The sequence below is a fragment of the Ammospiza nelsoni genome, chromosome 3 (genome assembly GCF_027579445.1).
Source record: "Ammospiza nelsoni isolate bAmmNel1 chromosome 3, bAmmNel1.pri, whole genome shotgun sequence".
Taxonomy (NCBI): domain Eukaryota; kingdom Metazoa; phylum Chordata; class Aves; order Passeriformes; family Passerellidae; genus Ammospiza; species Ammospiza nelsoni.
In genome coordinates, this window is record NC_080635.1 from 107,904,311 (window position 1) to 107,910,310 (window position 6,000).

Sequence of the window (6,000 nt, forward strand, 5' to 3'; positions counted from 1 at the left end):
TTTTGGAGAAGGAGAAACTTCTTTAATTTTTGAGTTGTCTTTCTGTTTCAAGAAAACATGAAGCATATAAGCATATAAGCAAAATGTGTCTCTTCCTCATTTTTTGAAAAACATTAAATATTGCATAATCCATTGTAACAATGTAGTCACACATTTACTACTCTATCAGGTTTATTGCAACAGTTTTTTAAGACATAGAACATATTTCTTCTTAATTTTAAGAAGTCAGCTAACCCGCAATTATAGCAAAGCATTAAGAAAATTTCTTTTAGTATAGGATTTGGAGGATAGGTGTTTTCCTTCATATTTTGCTGTTCATATTTGGGGGTTTTTTCCCTTAATGGCTATTCATCATTAATTTTGTTTTGCTTGAAGGTAATTTTACCCACCTGTTTCATCAAATTGGAGAAAAAAGGGGAATGGATAAGTGAACAGAAGGGGGGATATGCAAGGCAACACACAAAAACGTCCCATACAAATCTTTCTGACTTGTCAGCAGCAGGGATATAGAAGTTGGATGTACTGTAAGGCATCACGGTCACTGGATCTGTAATGATCCTTTCCATGGATCAGACTGCTGTCCTCTTCCATGGTGCCAAAGGAACTGCTGCTGCTCCCTGGATGGAACAGAAATCACCCAGGTCATTTTTTCCGTGCTTTTTTTCTTCTTCTTCTTTCTTCTCTTGGGGATGACTGAGTTAAGAACAAGTACTGTGTTTCTGACACTTCCACAACCTCTCACATACAGGCAGGTCCAAGAAGGGCTGGGCCAAGGCTCTCAAACTGAGAACTTGTGGAAATGTTTCACATTTCCAGTTTGCAGCTGGTAGACAGTGGGGAAAAAAAGAAAAGGAAAAAAAAAAAAAAAAAATTGCACTGAAAGATTCAAAATATTTCTAGTGGATGTGTCTACAAAAAAAAGGGAGACCTAATATCTTTAGAAAATAATTTCCCCCTATATTGCCTCTAATCCCCTCATCTGTTTGTGAGGATCAAAACCTGAGAGGAATTAGAAAAACTGATCCATATCAGAGAGCCTGAATAAAATTCACTGAGCTCTATGTGATAGAATAAACAGCCTACAAGCTCCACCTTTTTTTTACTGTAAACCATGTATGTATTGTTTCACTGTAAACCATTCTTACTGTAAACCAAAAATAATTTGCACCAATTTCTGCTTTATACCAGAAGATTCTGCAGTATAATGTCTTCTCTTTTATTCTGTCCCCTTACTTCTTTTCCCAGAAGGTTCTAATTCCCAGTCAATTAATAATGAATACAAGAATTAACCTAATAGCAGGATAATTTGTAAAGTTCTTTGAAATTCAGTGTAAAGCATTTAATAAGGCTATTGTTCTTATAAAATAAAAAAAAACCCCAAAACATATTTCTGAATTGGGCTTTATATTATTACTCTTTGTAGTGGTTACACCACAACATTGTTCTTACTTCTGTGACAAGACCAATTCTTTCTTCTCTAGTGTCCTTTCAATTGTTTTTGTGGAAATTATACATCTTGAAGATATTTACGAGCTACTGAAGAAAATGAGAACAAAACAAAATAAAGCCTTTCCCAAGACTGTATCAATGATTCCATTATCATTCTGTTTTTTCCTCAGAAGAAGTAAATAATTCATTTAACATTGATCATGCACACAAATGGCTTTACTTATAAAACTCCTTCTATGGCTTCAGCCTCTTGGCACACAGTGGCACGAGTCAGATTGCAGCTGCATGTGCACATTTTTGTTGAAAACCCTGCTCTGGGCTTCCCTCTACAAATTCTATGAATCTCTGTAGAACCTTCTATAGGTTCTGTGTTCCTTGCAGCAGTACTAAGTTTCTGCATCACCTCTGGGTCCCTAAGATATATTTTTAGCTTGGCAGTCTCACAGGGTTTCCCAACTAAAACATAGTCCAGATATTACTGAAATATAAATTTAATTATACATTTAAAAGCTGATTTAAAAGCTGATTAGACTTGGCTTTTGTGACAATAAACATTAGTGCTTAATGTTTCTTGATTATCACTTTAGCAAGTGACAATGCATTTATCTTTTTATTACCAATTTTAAAAGGCTTTCCAACTCCTGCTTAAGCTGCAGTCTCTATGAGAAGTTTTTCCCTCTCTGTCAGGAGGTACAAACACACAGAGACATTGTCAGTCTGCAAAGGTGGAGCAACAGGCAAATCTCACTGAGGAAAAAGGAGTGAATGGCTGAGTAGAGAGCAAGAAACCCTCTCAGTTTTGTTTTGCTTTCTGTGTGTATGCAGGCAAGGTGCATTTTCTTGTTTGTAAGTGGCTCACTTGCACAGCCATGGAGGTCCCAGTTCTCAGTTCTGCCTTGAGTTTTTCTACCAGTGAATATCAAAACTACCCAGTGAACCTTAAATCCAATCCTCTTGTAACATGAGGAGGGTGGTGATGTTATGATATATTTTAGCCAACTAACAAAATCAGTGGGAAGATCTGGTGAGCAGATGGAAATTCTGCCCAGAGCGTCCATGAATAATGGTCATTCTTTACCAATAAATTTTGTGGGTAACAGTGGAAAATAAACATGATGGAACCTGAAAAACATGGAGCTGGGAAACCTGTTTTATTTTAAAGTACTTTATTTTTCTTCATGTTTCCATTACAGCAGAACCTGTAGAGTCTTTATGTAGAATTTTGATCTGCCAGACTCTGGAAAGAAGCAAACAAAAGACAATCTGTGTGTGGAACTGTGGCATTAAGGGTGGACATCCCAGGATGTGCCTCTAAAGCCTTAGACTTAATTTGTTCACCTTTTCAGATGAAAAGATTTACTTGCAATCTCCAAAGGATTATTAAAGGATAGCTCTTGCTTTTTCAAAGCATAGCTACTGGGAAATTTTATCTGGACAATCTCAACAAGACTGTTCAACAAGACGAATTCAAAAATCTAGCAGAAAGTACTCAGGGAGGATAATAGCACAACTCAACTGAATGCATCATTCCCAGTGGTGAAAAGTCTGTCAGGCAGAAAATACATTAAGGGCATACAAAGATCAGAGGTGCACTATAAATTCATAAGGGACTGCTGTTGTAAAGACAGGTCTCACTTCAGGATGTGTCCTAGGAGGTGCTATGGAGAACATCAGAGGCAGCTTTCTTTTCCCTCTTTACTGGTAGAATGGAGTCCCTGAAGGGTTCGGGCTCATTTTGGACGTCTTAAGAATGATACTGGCAAACTGCAGATTCCAGCAGGGAAAATTGAAGAAAATGTGAACATGCAAAGAGTTTTATAAAGCATGACTCAGGAGAAAATTAGGGGATTTGTTCAGTCCAAAAAAGAATGGTTGGGCTGGTAGAAAACATTATCTTAAAAGCAGTTAGAAAAAAGGAAGATGGTTTGTTCTTCATACACATCAGGGGAAGGACAAGTAGAATTCAGCAAAGGCTTCAGGTCTGGAGCAGTAAAAGCATTCTAATGAAGAGTAATGAGCCACTTCACCAGCCTACCCAAGGATGTGATGAACTATTCTTCACTGTTTTCCAGAACAGATTAGACAACCATATGGTAGTTTTACATGACCCAGCTTCAGTGCAATAGATGGAATGAAATGTCTTGAACTCTGGAGATTCCTTCTGACAATATTCTTTCCTTCATATGAATGATCCTTCTTTTCTTGTTACCCTGAAATGTACTTTCAAAACATCAGTGATTACACTTTTTTGTAAAAGGATTATTATCAGTAATACTTAGCATAAAATGCCAGATTAATTTTGAAAATAACACAATCTAAAGTATGCCTCTCAATAATATGCTAAATGATTCCTTCATTTGAAGTATAGGAAAGGAAGGAAAATTTTCAATGCCATATATTCACCTAAAGCATATCTCCGCTGCAATGCCCTTTTTCCTCTTAACTGCAACAAGAAAGGATTTTAATCAAATATCCTTAAAAGGAGATCTGATGAGTAAACTGAATATATTTAAATATAGCAGAAGCAGGCATGATTAAGTGTATAACAAATTGAGGTTAAAAGTGGCTGCAATAAAAGATTGAGTAAAAATTAATTTTAGCATGTGCTTTGTATAATACTGCATAAGGTACTCTTTTGTTTCTTTGGCTTTTTTTTGGGACCTTAATTTTCAGTTAGTCACTGGCTTACATCTTATCTCACACCATAATGGCTGAAATTAATGGGATAAAAGTACTCCATTCAAAGACAAATTATCATTTCACTGATCTACTTCACTGAGTACAAATTCCCTCTGCTCCCAATAAAAGCTTTAGAGCAGTAGAAAAATGCTAGTTAACTAAAATTGTGTTTCTTTTCTTAGACCGTAAAATTTTCATTTATTCTGTCAGTAATACCCTTGTGTAAATACAGTAATTTTGAAGCCTTTCCGTACAGTGCGATACATATTTTGGCATTGTTGCATGTCTGGATTTCTTCCATGGTACTTCAATTTTGTGGCTCAGTGAGCAAAAGTAAGAGTTCTCCTGAAGGGCTTGTGCTTAAAACAGTCAGGGGTGTGTTGCCTGCTGAAACAGTCAATCCTTCCCCTTGATGAGAGTGTCCATCCACTGTTTTCATGACCTGCATCTTTGTTTAAATTTGCATCAGTGCTTAACAGCAACTTCTTTCAGGACAATGAAATAGACAGCTAAACAAGAAAAAGCATTTTCAAAATATGATAAAAATATGTAATGTCTGTCGGAATACAAAGGACAGGAAGCTTGAATTTAAAAAAAAAAAACCTGAGAAACTTCTTCCGACATTTGAGGTTTCAGCTCCTCTAAAATGACAAAAGAGATAATCTTTGTGTGTGGATTAAGCTTGAAGATCAAGATCAAGATCTCCTTTGAAGGAATAGAGCATAGATTAGCTATAATTTCCCAAATACAGGAATTACAATTCCTTCTTCTGTTAGGGGAAAAAAATGGTCCCCATTGTGATTAGAAGAGATGAGATCTTTGATAATGTTAATCCTTCATATCAATCCATAAAATGAAGTATTACGTGATAAAGGTCTTACCATGCTCTGGAGAGAACTTAAAGCTATGCACACTCCTCATGTGACACAGAACCAGAGCTAAGCAAGGCTGTAGCTGGAGCAATGGAGGATGCAGAAATGGTCAAGTCTGGCAGAGCAAAAGCAGGGACCAAGCCTTGACATTTTCTATGCAACTCATCTCAACCAAGGTGCATTGGAAAGCCACCAAGCAAAATGCTAGGTCAGTAAAGGCAAACACAATTTTAGCCCAGAAAAAAAAGGGGGATGTTTTCAGTCACTCTTGACAGCCCTGGAAGTTTAGCCACTTGTCATAAACAAAAGTTTATGTTAGGGAATTCAGTAGTAACAGGGGAAAACTCAATATCCTGACATAGACAGTGTCTCAGCTGTTGCAGGCCAAGCAGCAAAACAAAAAACCCAGTGGACTAAGTCCAGTTGAAATTCAGTTCTTTCATTTCAATGCTACAAGTGGCATAGGACATTCTGCAATTAACTTGATTAAATTAATACAGCACACCTAAAACTATAAACACAAAATTGTTTTTTGACAAACAGATAGAGGAAAAGTAGAAACTTTTGCTGAATCCTTGAGCAAGTTTTAGGTACACAGAACAGTTAAGGCGGTGACACATAATAAAAGCATATTTCTGTACATGCAAGCTTGGAGGAATCCAGTCTTCTCCAAATAATGACCTTCTACCTCCCTGGTCTAAGTAGAAGTGGATCAGAAAAGATGAAACACTGTATACTTGCTAAGGAAAGGCCTTCAGGCTGTTCTTCACTGAAACAGTATTTCCAAAAAATAATGCAGATGGATAATATAAACTGTATTTCCAAAAATAACATAAATTCTGTCTTTATAAACTATTAATCAAGTCTGATGTAATGGGATCATTATATCTGGCATTCTGCATGTGCTAATAGCATCTAATGCACAGATGCTTTTTTTGACTGTTGAATGAATAATGATCTGGGATTCAGGTTTCCTTAATGGTTCCTTAATATCAACCAC